At 33.6% G+C, this 22230-nt stretch overlaps 1 long non-coding RNA gene across 1 annotated transcript in view; it reads right to left on the reverse strand.

The window, feature by feature from the left end:
- Window positions 1-1783: 1783 nt before the first annotated feature.
- LOC119506987 overlaps window positions 1784-22230 on the reverse strand; it is a 96113-nt gene continuing 75666 nt past the window's right edge. Inside the window, exon 4 of the long non-coding RNA XR_005211085.1 lies at window positions 1784-3169. This is a non-coding gene — a long non-coding RNA (uncharacterized LOC119506987). The remainder of the gene's footprint in view (window positions 3170-22230) is intronic.

Genomic DNA, 22230 nt, shown 5'->3' on the forward strand with positions numbered 1-22230 from the left:
AGAATGTTGCAAGGAGCATTGCTAAAAATATCTATAAATAAATTTGGAAATAATTATGCAATGGTCACATTCTAAAACAGGCAGAAAACCCCATAACGAAATCTACCAATTTCAAAAATGTAAAAGAATGAAATGAAATATTTTCCATGTATTAGAGACAATTTTTTAGTGTAATGTGAATGCTAATACTACCCAAATTACCTAAAATAAAAGGTGTTATTTTAGTAAAATGTCAAGCAAAATAAAGTTATTTTTTATTTCAAAATTGATGAAATACAAATATAGTTTTCAAACAGAGGATTAAAAATATATTATGAGCCAATGATAATTTTTTGAAAACTTCTACACTTGAAGTTGATTACCCAGAAAACTATTAAATGAATATAAATATTAATTCTTAAACATCTGAATAAGAAAGGAAGGCATGAGTTTTTGGTTATTGTATCTCCTAATAGTTTCATCAAACAGAGATAGTCAATTTCCTATGCAATATGTTTTTAAACACACTGCTAGTGATTTTAAGGAAAAAAAGTTGATATAAATAACCAATAAATCTTCTAGAACGTGTTTTGCTGTGTTTTCTTCTTCATGATATTCATAATTTACATTTTTTATTAAAAATGAGTGGTATGCTAAAAACCATTTTGCTTTCTCTGTGGCCAAAAGTGTTAGACAACGTTTAGCTGTTTTCGTTGAGACAAGAGTGTGGGGGAGAAATGAGAGGATGCCCCAGGATAGTGCATCTCCAATCTTATCAAGGTAGTTTTCAGAACTCCAGAGGAAAGTAAACTGGCATTGCCGCTCTATAGCCTGAGGGGGACTTCAACATACAAGAACTGTTTTTCAGAATTTCTTATTTTGCCAAAAATTTCAGGTGGAAATTTACATTTTGCTACATAATATGTGTGTTTGGTATAAAAATGTTTTAAAATATTTTTCATGAACTAAAATAGATGTTCTGCATGAATTTTTATATGAAATCTTCCATTTAAAAAAATAGATGATGAGGAAAAAAGAAAAATAATCACTTTACAGGCAAATCAGGCATATTGTCAGGCCCCTGCAGCCCATGAACTATGAATTGGCCAGTTCTTATTTATAACAAACATCAACTGACTCTTGACTGATCAGTCCAAAACTTAGTAGATATGCTCATCCACAAAAGACAAGTGCGATATCTAGTTATAACAGGAAATAATTATGCTTACGGTTTATATTTTACCTAGTACATAATAGTTTTTCATAGTTTTTATAGTGTTTTAATAGTTTAATAATATGTGAAATTATAAAGTTATTCAGCTTCAATGCAGCAAAACAAAATGTGTAGTTTCAGTTTGTTAAAGAGTTAAAGCTTGTATGTACCTCTTCACTTCATTGATATATTTCTTACATCACCAAATTTCTCTTATTTACACTTTTGTTGCCACGTGGGGATATGGAAGCCTGTCCAGATTTTCTTCACTGGGAAAATAGGCAAGTAAAATATGATGTATGCACACCATACAATAGTATGCATCAGTTAGAAGCAACAAACTATTTTATATAAAATAACATGAATGATCTTAAAAGTACACTGATAGGTCAAAACAAACAAACAAACAATGTCATAGACAGAATTAGACCAATAACATAGTTTTAACTGTGCAGTGGAAGCAGGTACTTTCAAAATTGTCTTTATTTCCCAATATCATTTTCAAACTAAAAATACACATATTATTTTCCTATCAGGTTTTACAAATAATAAAATCTCTCCTAACTAAAACAATCATTTTCTTGCATCTTGGCCCATCTTTGGTTATCATCCCACCTATTCTATTTTTTTTTTTTTTTTCCAATTGTATTATAGTCTCTTTATTCTTTTGGTAAAACTCTTCCAGAATTAACTACATCCATTTGTAGATGATGAAATGTGTAAAGATTCACTTCAAATGCTGGCAATGCTATGAATATGGTCTCCTTCCTTCAATTTAGAATTAAGACTTTTGGTTCTTGTTTTTATATTCCAGTCCCAGAAGTAAGTTAACTGTAGATGTTATCTGAAGACAGTCTTATGCTGTATAGCAGTTATCTACAGACTCTAGCTTCTCCAGGAAAACTATAGGATGAATTTAGCTTAAATATATTAAACTAAGAGGCATTCTCTCAAATGACTTTAAATGCATTTTTATTTTTAGATAACCTACATGACATGTTTTTCTTAAAAAACAATGCCTCTGCTCCCAATAAATCAAAGTCAAAATAAATGAAGAGTTCAAGATGGCATCAGTCCATCTGTCTAAGTCCTAGTATTGTGTGGATGAAAAGCAGCAGCCAGTTACAATGACAGGTTATAGATGCAAGGAACTGCCTAGTTTGCTAATATTTCTCTTTTCCTGAACCATCTTTAAAGAAATTCATATATGGGTTCACACCATCCTCAGCGTAGTCCAGGAGAGTAACCATACCATATGGATTCAGTTTTCCACCGGTACAGAACTGGTAGTTTTTTTTAATTAGTAAGGATGTGTTTGGCTTGTTTTGCAGCCCCTTATCATAAAAGGTTTTACTCTTCCTGGTCTTTGTTCTTCACTTTTGCCTTTGATTGATTGCATGTAATCTTTGATGTACTTCTTGCAGGCTTCTTTTATGAAGCTGTTTTCCTGCATGTGATGGTTCATGACAATATCAACACCAGTGACGACTGTGCTTTCGTACCTTTACCCTCAGGGCATTGGGCAGAGGCATTTCCACCAATGAGGGAGTCATCAATGCCACACCTCCAGGCACAACCCTTCCAGGATCTCCCGGATCTTGTAAATGTTGGAGAACATCTCATCATGGCTGATGAGATCCGGGTAGATGATCACGATTGCGGCTGGAGGGAGGAGGCCACGCGCTGGTGCGGCAGAAGCCCAGAGCTGCGACGGATCGCAGAGTGGTGGGAGCGCGCCGGGGCGGGGGGAGCAGGCGGAAAAGCTAAACTTCACAACATATTTAAATTCATTATCACCATCACCATTTTCTTAGTTTCCATTTGTATTTGTTATGATAATGATAAACTACTATAAAAATGGACTCCAAAACTATAATGGATCTAAAAAGATCCATTTACAATTCATAGAAATGCTTTTGGATAGCAGGTGGCTGTGTTCTACATTTCCGGACATTGGCTCATCATCTGGTCAGGGGCCTGAAAGGAAATGGATGGAAAGATCAGACAAAGGTTGCAAATGCATCAGGCAAATGGTGGCATATGATAGAAATGTGAGTATTTTTCTATACATATTAATATATGCCTGTCATAAACCATCCACCATAGTTTTCATAAATGAAAAACCAAAAATACAAGCTGGCCAGTTGACTTTGTCTGGACTTCTTAAATTTGTCGTTCTGGGACTGGTGTGATAGGCATGTGAATGGAGTGGTCAGGGCTGTATTCTGAAGGTTAAATTACAGAAGCCACGGCATTAACCTGAGATTTTTGCTAAAGCACGTACTTGGCAATGCCCCTAGTGAAGGCACGAAACGTAGGCATTAATATGTTGCTCCTTAACCACGGGTCTGAAGAAATATCTTTGTTCCAGCTTCTTAGCATTGTTTATTGATAACTCTGAAATTAATAATTTGGCCCTGGTCTTGGAGCCCCAGAAGGCTCTGCTGTTAAACCTGCGTATGTAATAGAAATATGCTAAAAACCTGGTAAAAAAATATCTCCCACTGAGGCTCCATTTAGAGTTCTGTAGTTCAGAAGTTTAACCTGCACATGGTGGTTTCCATCCAAGAAAAAAGTAGTGTGTCCATTGGAAGATGTATTTCAACAAAAGTCCACACCTGACTTCTCTGGAACCTGTGCTGTGAGAAAGCCTTTGGCTGTAATGCTTATGATTATATTAATGCTGCTGCTAATCAGCAGCAATAAAAATAAATAGTTGAATACTAGTTTAAAAATATATTCCAACAAAAATTTAAGACTTTAAAAATCTCCCATCAACCATTGCTGCTGAAGAGAAGTTTGATGCCCATCTGACATTCATGCCAATGTTACTGCTGTTTTTACTACATTTAAGTAAATGTGTTTATCTTTGATAGTATGATTTTAATCATGAAGTGTTTAGATGTTTTTTCTAACATGACAAAGAAATTACTTGAAAGTGAACATTTAAGTCAATTTATCATTTTGGATTTCTCATTAAATAGATTGCTTAATCACTTTATTCTTAGTTTACTGTATTGTCAATAAATAAAATTTACTAATTGTACCTGGCTGTATCATAGATAAAGCTTTAATACAACTTAGATGGCCAACACTTCAGGAAAAAGAAGAAAACTTTAATTTTTAAAAATTTCTAGTCATATTACCTTAAAATTATTACCAAATAAATGTATATATTTATTTCTTAAATCAGAAATGAAATACATCTAGTATAGGACAATTAGTTGGTATTTAAAACATTCCTTTATATAAAGTTCCTTTCCAAAACACGTAAGAGAATTGCTAATCACAAGTGTATGGTGGCATAAAAATGCTGGACAGAAAAGGAAAATGATACATTGGCTTCAAATATGAGACAGAAGAAAAAATTGATTTGTCTAATGTCATTCAGAAACATATTCCTGATTGAATTAAAACCTATTGTTTAAAATTGAAGTTTTCAGTAAAATGTTTATTTTCATATTAGTAATAAATGCATTGTAGAAACCAGGCTTAGAATTCAGAACTTGGTTTTTCAGCTGTTTGATATAAACAAAGCCAGTTGCTTTTGTATGATAATGTTGTCTCTATTAGTTTTTGCACATTAGGAAGTTTACAGAACGACTGACCTTGAACAATTTACTTTACAAAAACAGCCATATAGATATAACACAGACCAGATGGTATGTGATAATTTTCTTCTTTGTAGTCAAAAACTGTTAAAAAGGTTCTAGTACTTGAGAATGATTATATCCATATTTACATCACATCTTTTGTGCAGGTTTAAAACTAATTCTATCACATTCCTTTGAGTTTTAGCATTTTCTTTACTACTACCCCTTCTTTGACCTACTATATTTTAAACAATCATATAGGTAGTGTAAGTAGCTTAGCTAATTGAAAAAAAAAATTGGATAGGAATAAAGAGATATGTTTTACTTCCGCCATCAACATTGTATATTAATTGTAAATCTCTGAACACAACTTAGAGGATGTTCAAATTATATTTGTTGAAGTCATATATGAATTTAATATTAAATTAAGTAATTAATAATATATGTGGTTTCTCTGACAATAGTTATACCTAATAGTGCTTTACTCTATTAATTTCACAATTCATTGTGAAAATAGATTAGAAGCAGAATTTTACAATTACTTTTTATATTTTAAAAAAATATTTTCAGCAATTTTTAAAATTTAAAATTTCAAAATGCAGAGTGAAATATTACAAAAATATCTGAGAGGAAAGCATGAGATTCAGTTCAGACTCTAAAAACAAAACAAAAGCACCTTGGCATCAATCAGGCTGGGAGGATACACAAATAAAGCTACCTACAAATATAAGAGAAAACACTGTTTTTTTCCAAAGTCATGCAGCAATTGTAAAATTCATAATGATCCTTTTTTGAGTGATTTCTATTTTCTTACCAATGATGCTCAAACTATTTTGCTGTTTTCATTTATTACTGAGAACACCCAATTGCTAATTTGTCCCTGCCTATGGCAGTACAAAATCCCTAATTAATGTTTCTCCTAAACCTTCCTCAGAATCAGCCTCATTCACCCAGACCTTTCTCAAAATACTTAATCCTGAACAAAAATTTTTAAAAAGAAGCTTCCTTCCAATCTCTTATGCAGTAGTGTTCCACATATCCTCTGGAAATCCTTCCCTTGCTGTGCTCAATAAATGTGATTTTGTTAGATTACTGGCTTGCTCCTGGTGGTCTACGGCTGATTAGTCTTCTTCAAGAGATTAATTCCTTTAAGAATGCTTGCATGGAGAATTCTATAGTGTTTCTACAGAGTTAGGTTGGAGAAAGCAACTGTAGATCACTGGGGATTACTGGGGCTTAATCTTGCTGGGGATTCAGAGTCAGTGTGGAATAGAATTATCCCATCCAGAGTGTCGGGGTTCTGGAAAAGTCATATACTGGAATCTATTGGTCACTCGTTGTTTAATGCTTCTTCCAGGAGCAAGGGTTGTGATTAATTTTCTGGTAATTCCAGTTGGCTACATGCAAAAGCAGAACAGCTCTAGTCCCAAGGGAAAGCAGCTGGAAGACTGACTCATACACTGTGAAGGCAGGGCTTCTGCTACACATACTAAACCAGACTAATGTTCCAGAAGCTTTGCTCTCAAATCATCACTCCTAAACTCAAAAACTTACAATAATTGACTTTTAGGCTCTAGGATTTTCACACTTTGGCTCTAAACTCTATTAGACTCTAGGATTTTCACACTTTGGCTCCAACTTAAAAAAATGTCCTATTCTTGAGGACATCCTGGAAGTGTATCCTCTTCCAGTCATCACTAATTTCTTATTTCTTATTCCTGTTGCTTTAGTAACCAGTACCATGCAGTTAGATTTAATTTTTTTAAAATAGCTTAAATTATTTTATATTTGTTGATTCTCCCTGTCCTTATAGGCTTTGAACTTTTTGAAGCCAAGCACACTGTCTTTATATTTTAAACGCATTTTCCCATAGAGCCTCGCATGGGTGGGGACTATTTCATTCCTTTTTAAAAAGCATTCATGATGTTTCCATTATTTTATGGAAAGATTATGATCTAAATTTGTGAACCTGATGCATAAGGTATTTCACAATCCGGTCATTATACATGTTACATTCCTCAAGAGTGAATTGTAACTTTATGTTTTAAACTTTATGTTTTTGTACAAACTTTTCCCCAAATCATAGAATAACGTTTTTTTTTTCACTTGGTCACTTCCTGGTCAATGTATAGCTCAAAGAACAAATTTTCAGGGAAATGCTTCATAGTCTTTCCACTTTAAGCAACACTTTAATATTGTTATGTCTTCGTTACTACTTAATTGGCATGATTATATTTATTTGTTAATTAAATAACTCCCAATAAAAATGATCATTTTGAGGATATGGAGTAATTTATCCATCAATAGAGTAAAATCTTGTGAAAATGAAACTTACTAGCTTAGGAGTCATATCCCATTTTTACCACTTTCAATATGTGTGTCTTGGCTACATTACTTAGCCTCTTTAAGGTTAATTTTTTATCTACAAAATGGGCACATTAATAACCTCTATCCCATAGTATTGTTGTGTGAATTGATTACCTAATAAATGTAAAGAGCTTAGCAGAATACCTGACAAAAGTGTTATTTAAATTTCAGCTATTATTAAAATATTATTAGATGCAATGCAAGTAGCAGAAGTAGTAAATAAAGATGAAAGTAGGAATATCCATTCCTTGTTTAATAGAGTATCCCTAACAGGGCTAGTTGAGTGAATGAAAGGATGAATGAATTAAATGTGGGCAGTAAGCACTCACTCAACTACTACACTTCAGCCACAATGGAATTCTTATCCCCAAGAGAAAGAAACAGATAACATCCCTTTTAATGATAGTTTCTTCCTCCTGTGGTGTGGTAGGTGATGCACTTATTACACTGAAATCTCATGTATCCCTGATGATACAAAGAGAAATGTAAAAAGGAGTATGGTAGTTTGGAGCTGTTATGTATTCCAGAAAAGGCCATGTTCTTTTAATCCATTCTGTGGGTGCAGACCTATTGTAGGTGGGGCATTTTGATTAGGTTATTTCAATTGAGATTGACCTGCCTCATTCATGGTGGGTCCTCATCCTCTTGCTGGAGTCCTTATTAGAGGATAAAAGACAGAAAGAGATACAAAAGCAGAGAGATGAAATTAAGAGAAATTCATAGAGAAAAGCCCAGGAGAAGCTAAGAGAGGACCACAGAAGCTCAGAGAGGAAGCCACTGGAACTAGAAAGCAATGAAACCCAGGAGCCAAGGCCCAGCAGTGGCCACCCATGTGCCCTCCCATGTCACAGAGGTGTCCCAGATACCATCAGCCTGTCTTCAGAGTCCACATATCATCCTGTTGATGCAATGAGTTGGACATTTTCACAGCCTAAGAACTGTACATTGTATGTCAATAAATCCCCATTGTAAAAACCAGCCCATTTCTGGTATATTGCATTCCAGAAGCTTTAGCAAACCCAAAACAAGGAGTATGTAAATGGCAATGGGATTATTATTATTATTTTATATGAGTTGACTGGATTGGTGAGCTCACCTCTTCCATGCTCAGTCTAAAAATGCAGTGTAGACAATAAATACTTCCAGGTTCCTCTAGCCTGGTATATTTTTTACTCTGTGCAGGATGCTAAAATGGAAATATTGGGACCTCGTCCATGAGGGACAAGGGCTACGGTAGGGAGCAGCAACTAACATGGGGAATCCTACTGGCTCTTGTATATTATCTTTGCACTGCTTGTTTGCTATTTTGGATATATCTGGAAGGGAAAGATAACCTTACCAAATGTTGATTATAATTCTCCCTAATTTGGCCTTGCCATTTCAAATGTCTATTCTCATTCTTATAATTGTCCAGTAAGTACAAAAAAAAAAAATTACTTGAAGAATATTTTAAAAGCATCTTTAGGAAATAGGAACCAAAATTGTTAACCAAAATGTAGCTGGGCTCACAATTGGAATTGATGAAATACTCTGCCCAGTCCTTTTACAAGTGGTAGTCATGAAATCATTGCATATTTGGGGCCCTGTAACCTCTTTTCTTTGAATCAACACAATCCTAATCAGCTATTTAAAATGTTAGTGACTCTGGAAAGAATGATGTTTTAATTGATTATCGCTTATATGAAACCTGAGAGGATGAAGTGAGTGCCTGATAGAAAGTGTTGGTTTGGGGGAAGGTAGTATTAGAGTATGGGTGTCTTAGAAAATACAGATTTATGTTAGGTTTGAGAGAAATGAGGAAGCAATAGCCTAGAGATTGAAATATGTTAAATGCTTTATTGTTTTGCCTAGGGTTTTTCATGTACTATTTATCATATTGGGCAATGTGATTCATCCACTGATGAAATTTGTGAATGCCAAGTGGAGGACTGAATCTAAGAAACTTTGTAAAACTATACTTCACTAACAGTTTCATTTTATAATCTCCTATGAGATATATACATCTCTTATAGTGAACAATCAATTATTCCCCTTTGGGAGAAAAACCTAAATGTTGGCAATTGTCTCTTTAACATCTGAGTATACAAGAATTACTTAGTGAAAGTAGAAGTGAACCAAAGGTGAGGCTTTCTTCAACTTTCAACTTTTTCTTTGTTTTCTGACTAGAAATGTTATGCTTTTCCCTTAGATTGTACACTGTATTCATCCAAATGGTTGTAAAGTTTGGGTTGAATTTATGCTTGGGTAAACATCGGCTTTATTTCCCTTAGTATAGTCCCAGTCATCAGTACCACCCAGAAGCTTCTACATAGGCTGAATTCTGCGGCTCAGCAACTAAGTGGTACAAGCCACAGGGAGTGCATAATACCAATTTTCCACAGTCTGCACTGCCTACCCATTTGCTTAAAATTGCGATTTTAAGACGTTGACTTTACTCTATAAAGCTCTAAATAGTTTGGGCTCTGGTTCTCTCAGAATTCCCTTCTCTCCCTCTACCATATAATGACAATCGAAGCCAGGCAGTATGTTCCTGATGAGAGTTCCCAAATTTAAGACATATGGAGCTTTATTTAAAACGGTAAGAACACCCCACATGGTCATCACTTCCCTAGGAATTCCTTTGCTGTGATAGCCTAACATAAACTCATTGGGCTGAACTTCTGGATATTACTTTCTAATATCCTTTAGTTAAAATAGTTAGGTGGGACAGTGCTATTCTCTAATATTTCTGGAAACATTTTACTGATTTATTTAATATTTTTCATTTTTATTTTCCTTTTATATATTCACTTTGTATGCTGTGATTTTAATAAGTTTGATAAAGGGTACAATTTAAATATATTACTTAAATTCATCATCCTTAAAATCTTTCTAACATTAGCATAATGGCAAGATTTAGCACAAGAATAGTTTTGTGGAGTTTTTTTGGTAAGTAATTGCAGTTGTGCTTTAGAAAAATGTTATGACTGAAATGTAAAGAGAGTCATCAAAACATATCAGTAAGGGCTGAATCAGTTGTGGAATCTTTTGATATATGCCAAGGAATTGCATACACATATTTTCTAGTACTTCTGTGAACAATATATTTTAATGAAAATATAATTGTTTGAAAGTGAATAATCTAATTTAATGGTGATGCAGTTTACTTTTTGTTATACACGTGTATTACATTTCAATATGTTGGTTGTTTTAACAATCAAAAGTAAATTTAGTGATAGCTTTTGAATTTCAAATTTAACAACTGATATAGTCTAAGAGCAAAAATCCCAAAACTTACCTAAACATAAATTACTATAAAATTGCCTTGATTTTCTTTTCTTTTCCTTTATATTTATAATACTCCTTACATGCAATTGTGACATTACCAAAATAAACTATTGAATTATATTTAATTTAAAATATGCACATTATGTTTTATGTGGCAGTTTAAAACTTAAAACAACGCACTGTTTTGTGAGAGGAGACTTTAGTTTTAATTGAAAAGTACTGGTATTTAGACTCAAAAATTAAGTTTATGAAACCAATATTAAACTTCATAGTTTTAAAATGGCCTCTAATGTTTAATACCCTGAATGGTAAAACTGGGAAGGTGTTCCACCTTATTTAAGGGCATTTGTGGACATACTGAAAACACCTAATGTTTGGGGAACGTTAGAGAATCTATGCAGCTACCCTGAGGCTATGCATTTGCTATTCATGTATTTGCTAATGACATTTTTATTTAATGCTTTTAATGACATGACACTGCATCTTCCATTGTGCAATGAATACTGACTTCAGTAATGCTTCAAAGGTTGTTACTCTGCTTCTTTGATGATAATCAAAAATGCAAGTCTTACCAAGAGTATGCTGAATAATATGAAAGATGATTCATTTTCTGCTCCCTTTAAATGAGACAGTAGGAATTATAGACAGTAGGAATTATAACATAAAGGCAAAACAGCACATTTTCCGATCAGGTCTCCTCTTGAACTCTTTAGGCTGTAATCCCTACATGCCTAGAATGTAGTCCCCAGCCATGAAGACAGAGGAGCCAGACTGGACACAGTGAAAAGATCAATCCCATTTCAGTGGCTGACCTCTCTTCATTCTGATGAATCTGCTCTTCTCTGTGTCTTAAGATGATGCCACGGGACAGATGGATATTCCTTGCACAAATGGAATCATGACCACCCTGGAGGACTGTCTGACATGAAGCCAGGGTCTATGAAGCAGGTGAGATTGCCCTGGTGGCAACACAGCAGGCACATCTGCTGTGGCACTGGGGTTGGAACAAGGATGGTTTAGAGCCCACACAGGGACCTACACATGTGGCTCAAGCCATGGATCAGGGATGGACCTTCGGGAGCCCAGAGCCTTGACATTGTCCTGGATACAGTATGATTGACCCACCCAATTCTGCAGCACTATTCTGGCAGCCCAGTTTCTCTGCATCCCTCAAAGAAATATCTGGTGTGGTACTGAGAAAGATCCCTGGGCCAGGCAACTGACCTGGAAGATCAAAGAATCACAGAACACCCCAAGGGGAAGAACCAGAGCACAGAACTAGCTGAAACTTGTCCAGATGGCACTGATAGCCCACCAGTCACAGTCATTAGAGGGAGTCTTAGAAAATGTCAAAAATTCACTCAAACACTCACGGCCTGGAACAGAAACCATGCTTGCTCAGGATAATCAGGGTGCTGTCCCAAATAATTATACAAAGACCTGAGCATATCTGCTGCTTAAAACATTTTTAAATGCTAAAAGTAAAATACAGATGATTAAAAAAGAAATGAGCTATACTGAAATAGTGTTATTTACCAAAATGTTACTAAGAGCTAATAATGACATAATCGTAAAGGGACTTTTTATTAATATATTAATTTATGGTATTGAGTGGTAGATTTTTACAAAACTGCTGTTACTTTAAAGTAGTGAAGATAAATGTATTTCAAGTTATTTTCAACAACTTTTATGTGATATTAAATATTTGCATTTTCTACTGGTGACAAAGTCATAGACACTGTTAATACAATCATTTTTTTTCCTACATTTATAGCAAAGGAAAAATTTAATTTTTCTTAGATGTTAGTTATAATATTCCATTCTATTTTTCCATTCAATTTTATGAATAATTTGAATTTTCTCTAAAGATCTCAAGATTCAGTAGGTCCCAGATTGATTCTTTGAAGCTTGAGGAAGCAAAGGGAGTATAGAAATGAATAGGAAGAGAAAAGAACATGTAAAATTTCTGTTTTTGAATCAAGAGATGAAATTAACTTGGGGGACCAATGAAAGTGTGGCCAAGCTTAGGAAATATTTGAAATGCATTATAAAGTGCACCAAGTCCAGGCAATTGTGTATTATGTTCAGTTGTTGGTATGTACACATAGGACAGTGGCAGCTCTGGGTTTAACCAGGATACAGTTTTCCAGTCTTGTATGGCTAAGGAAGCATGCATCCAGTGATGCACCATGGAATCTACACTAGGTAAAGAAGAAATTTAGGGTATATGGGTTATGGGTAGAGTTAATAAAATGGTGATATAAATTTGCTGAAGCACCCAATGGGGTAAGGAATTGTTGCAGTAGAGTTTCTTGAATAAACTACCTGAAAAGCTCAGAGATAGTCAAAAACAAGGATGTTTGAAATTGAGAATTGCTATTTTTAAATAATTTTTTAAAATTCACTGGTATTTTCTGTGTTAAAAAATTTGATGTTACCCACACATTTTAAAGGACAACTTTATAAATTTCAGAAATTAATTCCTGAACATTAAATTAAATATTAATATTTGTCAAAACAGTCACAGGCATTAAACAAATAATAAGTATAATCATATGGAGTTAACAAATTAAATTTCCACAAAATATTTAAAGAGTAATTGAAACTTAACTAATTGCAACTAAAATATAATTATCACATCAGATTTTATATGCCTAATACATACATTATAGAGCAAAGCACACTTGCAAAAAATAAGTACAAATATGGTAAAATGAGTGGCAAAGTCTTATTATATGACTTTAAGTACATTTCTTCATTAATTGTTTCTTATTCACATTCTTTGATGTTATATTTGTCAGGATTCTTTCTAGATTTTAAATAAATGGACCAGATAATTTTTTTTCATTTTGCTAACATTTCAATATTTAAAACACATTTAAGAGCAAAAGAGAAGGAGGGAGGGAGGGAGGAAGAAAGGAGGGAAGGAAGGAAGGGAGGATTGAATAGGGAGAGGAAGAAGAAACAGGTGAATGAATGGCCTCATACTGTCTGAAATGTAAAGATCTGAGTTTTCATCTGTCAATTACTAATCTAATCATGGTACTATTTTTTTTTCTTCAGCTGAAGATTATTTGAACCTGAATGTAGATTTTTTATATAATAAAGTTTTACTTGCTCTGTCATAGGAGTTTTTTATTTACTTATTTATTTATTTTGTATTAAGACTGTTCAGATACCATACAACTATCCAAAGATCCGAAGTGTACAATCAATTGCCCACAGCACCACCATACAGCTGTATGCATCCATCAACACAATTATTTTTTTTTCAATTTTTTTTCAATTTTTAGAACATTTTCACTACTCCAGAAAAGAAACAAAGATAAAAAAAAGGAAACTCACATCCTCCCATACCCCTAACCATGCACCCCCCTCCATTACTGATTCATAGTTTTGGTATAATGCGTTTGTTACTGTTGATGAAAGAATGCTAAAATACCGCTAACTGTAGTATATAGTTTGCAATAGGTATATATTTTTTCCCTATATGCCTCTCTATTATTAAACTCTAGTTATAGTGACATACATTTGTTCTAGTTCGTGAGAGAGATTTCTAGTATTTGTATAGTTAATCATGGACATTGTCCACTGCAAGATTCACTGTTTTATACATTCCCATCTTTTAACCTCCAACTTTCCTTCTGGTGACATGCGTGACTCTGAGCTTACCCTTTCCACCACCCTCACAAACCTTTTGGCACTGTTAGTTATTCTCATAATATGCTACCATCACCCCTGTCCATTTCCAAATATTTAAGTTAAACCTACTTGAACATTCTGCTCATAATAAGCAACCGCTTCCCATTCTTTAGCCTCATTCTATATCCTGGTAACTTATATTTCATGTCTATGTCATAGGAGTTTTAAGTCCTTGATTTTTGTATAGGTTTTTACTTTTTAAGACTTGATATACTGCCCAAAAAGATGTTTTTCTTTTAGTTTTGGGAAGCTAAAAGTACTTAACCTATTGTTCTTTCACTGTGATATAGTAACCTATTATGCACTTATAATAGAAAACTTATGTATATTTTCACAGTATCTCTCTAAAATTGGTCAGGTTTTATAGAAATTTTATTTCAAGAGATTATGGCTACACTGTTACTTCTCCTCTTTGGAATTTATAGATAATACATCATCTCAGAACACACTGGGTACAGTTTCAACTTTTCCTATGTCTTTGGTTCCCTAATAATTTTCTTTACTCTTTCTTATTAACACATATTTAAGTATATTTACACATGTATTTAAATATATTAAGAATATTTCACATACACATATATACTAACATATGTAGACATAAACATTCTTATTAAAATTAAAGATAAATTAAGCACCACATTCACTCCACCATTCTTTGTAATTTCAACTTCATTTTGACCATCTCATAGTATCTTTCAGCCATCACTGTGAAATCACAGCCTTTCATAGGCTAAATTTGCTACAATTCAATGCAATTATTTTTGCTTTTCTTTGAAGATCAAATTCTCACACATTAGGAAGCATACATTCCTTCAACCTGGCTTTTTCTTGCCTTCAGCATTACTTCTGATAATTTTTAAAAGCATGTTTGCTTACTGGAAACAAGATGTTTTTAAGCTGCCCAAAGGCATGAGATACACTATTCTCCAATTTGTCCTTCTTTTACTCTTTTTTAAGAGGACAATTGCATTTAAGACAGTATCAGCATTCTGTTGTTTCAGATATTAGTCCCAGGTTAGTTACATTCATTACAATTATCTTCTCCTACTTTATCCTTGATACATTAAATTTCTCTATGATTTTCTTTCATCAGAAATTCTTAATTCATCAGGATTTTTGTTTATTTGCATCATGACTTTCATGGTTTTGATCACAAGTATGTTCTCCTAAATATACTTCTATGTATTTTATAATTTGATTTTTTCAAAACTCTGTACTGAACTTTTGACATTATCTGAAGATTTTTGTTGTTGATCTCACTATCTTCTCTCCATCAGTATCCCTGACATTGTTTTTTGTGACTTCACTATTCATGTACATTAGAAGTTGGCAATCTATAGCCTGTGGGCAAAAATATGGCCTGCAGCCTATTTTTGAAAATAAAGTTTTATTGGAATGTAGCCACACCCATTTGTTTATGTATTACCTTTGGCTGCTTTTGCATTAATATAGCAGAGTTAAGTAGTTGAGACAGAGGCTGTGTGGCCATAAAGTTTAAAATATTTATTATCTGGCCCTTTACAGTAAAATCTTTTTCTCATCTGGAATAATTCCTGCAAATCAACAAGGAAAGGCAGGAATTAAATTTTTTAAAACATATTGAATAGAATGTAAGAAATGCCAATTCACAGAAGAAAAAGATGAGAATGCTAATAATATTCAGAGATGCTCAAAATTATGAGTAAGCAGAGAATGCTACTCAACAGAGCAAAAATAACATGCCACATTTAACTTGTTAGACTGGCATAAATCAGAAAGCTAGAAAATACCAAGTGCCCCCTGTCCATTGAGATATGGGGTCCTCTATAACCTTTCAGTGTGAATATATATGGGCACAGCTTCTCAGGGGAGAGGAATACTGTGTAGAACTAAAATTGTGGATATATACATCCCACGATTTAATACCACTACTGGATAAAAGATTTAAAAAAAATAGTTTCACATAGGTCCACACAAAAAATATGTACGAGGACATGCATCACAGCATTGTTTGTGATAGCAGGGATTTTTAATAAAACTTTAAGTTATTTTTCTTAAACATATTTATACATTTTAAATATTATCTTGGAGAAAAGTTTCTATTAAACTTGTACGTAGTGTATTTTTCTGTCTACTTTTTGAAATTGCTATGAATTTAATGTATTTTTCTAATATTAAATAAAGTATGAGAATGAAAATAGCCAAACACTGAAGTCATGACCTATTTGGGCCTTATATAGATTTTCATTTTCTTTACTTATAAGCACTTACAACTTTCTGAAGACATTGTAAAATGTAAAATTTGCAAATTAAATATGTTTTGTATTATGGAAAGCTAAGAGTTTCTACAAGTAGCATTCCTGCAGGCTTCTGAAAGGCACTTTGAACTAAATGAAGCTTAGTCAATGTGTTGCACATGATTAAGAGGATACGCAGAGTCATTAACTAAACTGACTAATGGGCTACAGAGCTCTAACATTCCCAAATGCCATCATGATGAAAGGAAGGCATTGACTTACTAATTTTTCTGCATAGATCTTATTTTGGTAGCAAGAAATTGTAGTCATTACTTTACAGCATCTCAGATTTGCTGCTATTGGTCTGGAGTGATATTACCCATCTTATCATATAAAAAGCCCATCATTTGCATGTACTATGTAAAATTTCAGACAACTTGTCTTGTCTATTCTTTTTCAGTAGATACAATTTCATAAAGTCTTCAGATCAGTCAACACCAGATAGTAGACTCTACTTTTTTCACCCAAGATTCATTAAACTCTGTAAGATCCTTTAGGCTGGAAATTAAGGGCAAGAAATAGATGTAATCACACAAGCATGAGGACCTTATATAGAAAATATAAAAGGAATCCACATAAAACATTTTTCTACTTAAAAATATAAAATCTGGGTGTGGGGAATTATATATATTGATGAGCTGAAACATTTCTTTTATAGCAGTCTTTCTTTACAACATAAATCCAACAAAGTATATGAAACTTTGTGAACGCTACTATACTAAGAACTAAAAGACATCCTTCCAAAGAAACTGTACATATGCAATGTGCGTGTATGTGTGTGTGAAATAAGGAAGTTAAATGAAGTTGCAGAGATGCATAGCTTATTAGGTCATTGATGAGTGATAGAGGTAGAATAGTACTATTTTTTATAGAAGCTGCTGCAGGCTAGAAGGCTTTTGACACTACTGAGAGGACAAGTGCCACTGGATCCTGGATGAGGTGCTTGGAATATAAAATAAATGGATGTGAGGTAAGCATTAACAAGTCTCTAGAGATTTTATATATAGAAAGATGTTGACCTGGTTCATGAAGTGGATAAATTCTATTGAAAATAAGTATGTAAGGAAGACAATAATGAGTAGTGGAGAGAATTTTTGTTATTCAATGCAGGTGTGAGTTAGAAAGGGCACTGGGCACTGCTGCTAAAAGAAAAAAATGCAAGTGGTGTAATATAATACAGAGAGAACTGAATTAAGAGCCAGAAGACCTAAGTTTTAGTCCAATATCCATTGCTTCCTAGCTCAGCTACCTTTTTCTGCAGCCTTAACTTCCATCATCTCAGATTCTGCAACCATAAAATTTGCAGAGTAATGACTGCCATTATATTATTGTTACAATTAGATGATAAGATGTAAAACAAATAGATTGGAAACTCTAATTCTTATTGATTATGGGTTTAATTTATTCTTAATGAAGAACAGTAATATGGAATATGAAACCTATAGCTATTCATTACACATACATAAATATATACATAATTATATAAGTATGTGTCTATTTAATAATTTGATGAAATAATGTAAAGCATTTCGCACAGTTCCTGGCATATGGTAATTGGTCTCATTGTTATTTATGCATCAGAATTTCAACCAAAAAGCCAATACTCTCTTTTTCCTCTGATGCTCTTGATGATACTATGTCTAAATAAAACACATTTAAAAATAAAATATCTGAGAATCCTCAGAGTCTGAAAGAATATATGAAAATTTCATCAAAGTTGGAAGAAAGAAAAGTGCCCAATGTTACAATCAGTGGAGAAACAGAAAAATTACATTTTAAATATGACACAATAATCCACAGCAAGGAAGGAGAAGGTATCATTTTTGTTTATATCAGGATCACAAAATAGATTAAAGTATATTTTTCATGCAAATATATCACTCTATATAGGTAAGGAGTGGCAACTAAATATGAAAAATGTATTTACATTTTACATATCTGTAGTTTTATATCTTTATCTAATACTATACACAAGCAGTGTTTATTTATGGTGCATGCGGCTCTTTGAACATAGTTAAACAGTCTATATCCTGATATACTGGGATTTTTATGGACAACAATGCCCATTACCTAGAATTCCCATTATTATTTAATTGATTATTCAAAGTATGCCTAACATATATAATAAATTCTAATTACACTTAACAATTATTATTCCAATAACAAATGAATCATTTATAGTTTTGATGCATTTGGTTATTGGGGCTACTCAAATTCCATTAAGCTTGCAAGGAAAAAATAGCCCTTAAATATGTATTCCCATTTAGACTATATATCAGGTTGATTTTTAAAGATGATAAATTTCAGTCTCTTCAGAAAGAACAAAAATAGGAAATCTGAGCAGGTCAAGAAAGGGTAAAGTTCATTCCTAGAAGCAAGGAATTTCAAAGCCAATGCACATGTTCCTAATGTATCTTTCAGTTGTTTCTGTTATTACAAATTATTTTCAAATTCTCTTGAAAATTGAGATTAATCCTATTTTAAAGATCAGAAACTTAAATGATTGAGGTATGGATTATGAAAATGTGATGGGCAAGGATTATTCACATATGCAGTTATTGCAGTTCAACTCCCAAAACTTCCAGATACATGTGCTCTCTGTTTCCAAATACAAAGGGAAAGATACATTAAGACATAAGAAAGGTGTAACATTGAAAGAAGCATATCCAGGAAGGCAATCACAGTTTATATGCTATCATTTTATGATTATATTAATTTATTTATATTTTGCATTATCTTTTTTCCAATCACCTCATACTATGTTACTTAAAAATTCGTATTCCTAGAATATTTACAGTACAGAAATTCTTCACTATGATATTTTATGACTTTGAGTCAGAAAAAATAACTTTCTTTCTTCCAGAATTTTAATTTTTGACTATTAGACTCAAAGAGTTAAACTCTAAGAAGACTTCTATACTATGACTTATCTTTGTAAATTAACGCAACGACAGCTACTATCAGAGGAATAGATACTTTTTTTAAAAAAAAGATTGAACCTATGATCCGTAATTCACTATATCAGTGTGAATGTTGTGAAATAATACATTGTACTCCCTGAAACCATGCCCATATATCATAACACTGCAGAATAATTTGGCTTATTTATTACTTTTTAAACAGACATTGAATATAGTGTATGACATGTTTTATTTCCCAAGCTATTTGGACATGGTGTGTGGTTTTTCCATCAATCCACGGTAACCAGAAGTTATTTTCCATAGGAAACAATAACAAATGTAATTGACAAATTGTGTTTGTTAGTGGAAACAGCATTGCATTATTTTCTAATAATGAGGCATCTGGCATATAACCACTGATCAAAGTACATGAATTAAAAAAAAATAAGAGAAGCAAAGTATATTTGTTATAACTAAAGCTGGATAATTGTCAGGCACAAGAAAAACTTAAATTCACTTGTATTAAGCCCCAGAATGACAGATCTTAGATTAAGTCTGATGCATGTGACGAAAGGTCAGTCAGGAAGGAAAAGTCAGTTATTTACCTATAATTAGACCCGTATTGACTACTATACTTGAGGTTATTTAATGGTTGGTCCATGAACATTTATAAAATTTATACATATCTGATTCCTACCTGTAGCAGAACATATAGAGAAACATAACTGTCAGCCAACAGTGTCACTGAATATTTCTTAAACATGGAAATATGAAAGTGTTTTCATTTCCAGAAGCACCCATTAGAAATCAGAGCAAGAGATCAATCAGTAACAATAACATGGAATTTTCAGACTATAGAAACCTCTTATATACAGTCTTGGGATAAATTCCATTTCTTTTAGGTTGTCAGAAATAATTCTCTTTAGTCACAAAACACATGTGTATATGGACAGTAAATCCATAAAAGATTTAAGAAAAAGAATGATATATCTGAGCCTTCAAAATTTACACATTTCCAGATTGAGCCCCACCCTTATCAAGATCGTGGAGTGCAAAGCCTCAGTGCTCCATCCCCCCCCCACAGAAACTGTACAGCCAATAAGAAATGACAGAAATTTCTTTCTCAAAGCTCCAGAAAACAGATGAAGGATGGCAGTAACAGGGGAAACACTAAATTAAGGGAAAAAAGGATACTTAAAAGAAATAGGATCTCCTGGTGGCTGGATGGCCCTTCCCCCACCCCTCACCAGCTTGGCACAGAACCTGTAACCTTCTGAGTGCATTATATTCCTGGTCCCATTTCCGGTGGAGCAAGATAACCCTTGTGCACATACTGGGAAGATGCATATCTGATCCAATCCATCTGGTGGTGGTCTGCGGGACTTGCTGTCCCAGAACTTGTCCTGCATATTGAAGGCAGCTCGCTGAGTTCACTTACAGAACACTATGGGGGAGCAGTCAAGTTGTGCTGCCTGCGGCAACAGACTATTGGCTTGGGGACATGCAGTACAGTGCCTGAGACCCTGAGGAAACTGTTTCCTAGTGAAAAGGAGGCATTTGGTTCCGTGTAAATGGGAAATTCCTAGGGCCACATGGACATGCCTAAGACCAGACATGGGTGCAGAATGGATACTAGCTGGATACAGGCTCAAGGCAGAGGCCCGGTACCCTCCCTCCATGGATGAAAAGATCAGTAACACTGACAAACCTTTAGCTAAAATGACAAAGAAAAAAAGAGACAAGATGCAAATAAATAAAATCAGAAATGTGATGGGGCATTACTACACACCCTGCAGAGATAAAGAGGATCATAAGAGGATACTATGAACAACTGAATGTCAACAAATTAGACAACCTAGAATAAGTGGACAAATTTCTAGAAACATATGAACAACCTACGTTGACTCTAGAAATTATAAAAGATCTCGCCATACTAATTACTAGTAAAGAGATTGAATCAGTCATCAAAAACCTCCCAACAAAGAAAAGCATAGGACCAGCTGGCTTCACAAGTGAATTCTACCAACACTTCCCAGAAGATTTAATATTAACCCTGTCAGACTTTTCCAAAAAACTGAATGGAGGGAACACTGCCTAACTCATTTCATGAGGCCATCATTACCCTAACACCAAAGGCAGATAAAGATACTACAAGAAAAGAAAATTACAGAAAAATATCTCTAATTAACACAGATGCAAATATCTTCAACAAAATACTAGCACATCTAATCCAACAGCACATTAAAAGAATTATATACCACAATCAAGTGGGATTTATCTCATATATGCAAGCATGGTTTAACATAAGAAAATTAATAAATGTAATACACCACATTAAAAAAATGATGGGAAAAATCTCAATTGGTGCAGAAAAGGCATTTGACAAAATCCAGCATCCTTTATTTATAAAAACACTTAGAAAACTAGGAATATAAGGAAAATTCCTCAACATGATAAAGGACATATATTAAAACCCACAGCTAACCTCATACTCAATGGTGAGAGGCTAAAAACTTTCCCTCTAAGATCTGGAACAAGACAAGGATGCCCACTGTCACCACTGCTATTCAACGTAGTCCTGGTAGTTCTAGCTAGAGCAATTAGGCAAGGCAAAGAAATAAATGACATCCAAATTGGAAAAGAAGAAGTAAAACTTGCACTATTTGTGGATGACATGATCTTATATAGAGAAAGTCCTGAAAAATCTATAACAAAGCTAGTAGAGCAAATAAACTAATTCAGCAAAGTGGCAGGGTACAAGATCAACATCCAAAAATCTGTAGTGTTTCTAAACACAAGTAATGAGTAATCTGAGGAGGACATCAAGAAAAATATTCCATTTATAATAGTACCAAAAAGAATCAAATATCTAGGAATAAATTTAACCAAGGATGTAAAGGACTTATACACAGGAAACTACATAACATTGTGAA

Source organism: Choloepus didactylus, chromosome 12 (genome assembly GCF_015220235.1).
Source record: "Choloepus didactylus isolate mChoDid1 chromosome 12, mChoDid1.pri, whole genome shotgun sequence".
NCBI lineage: Eukaryota > Metazoa > Chordata > Mammalia > Pilosa > Megalonychidae > Choloepus > Choloepus didactylus.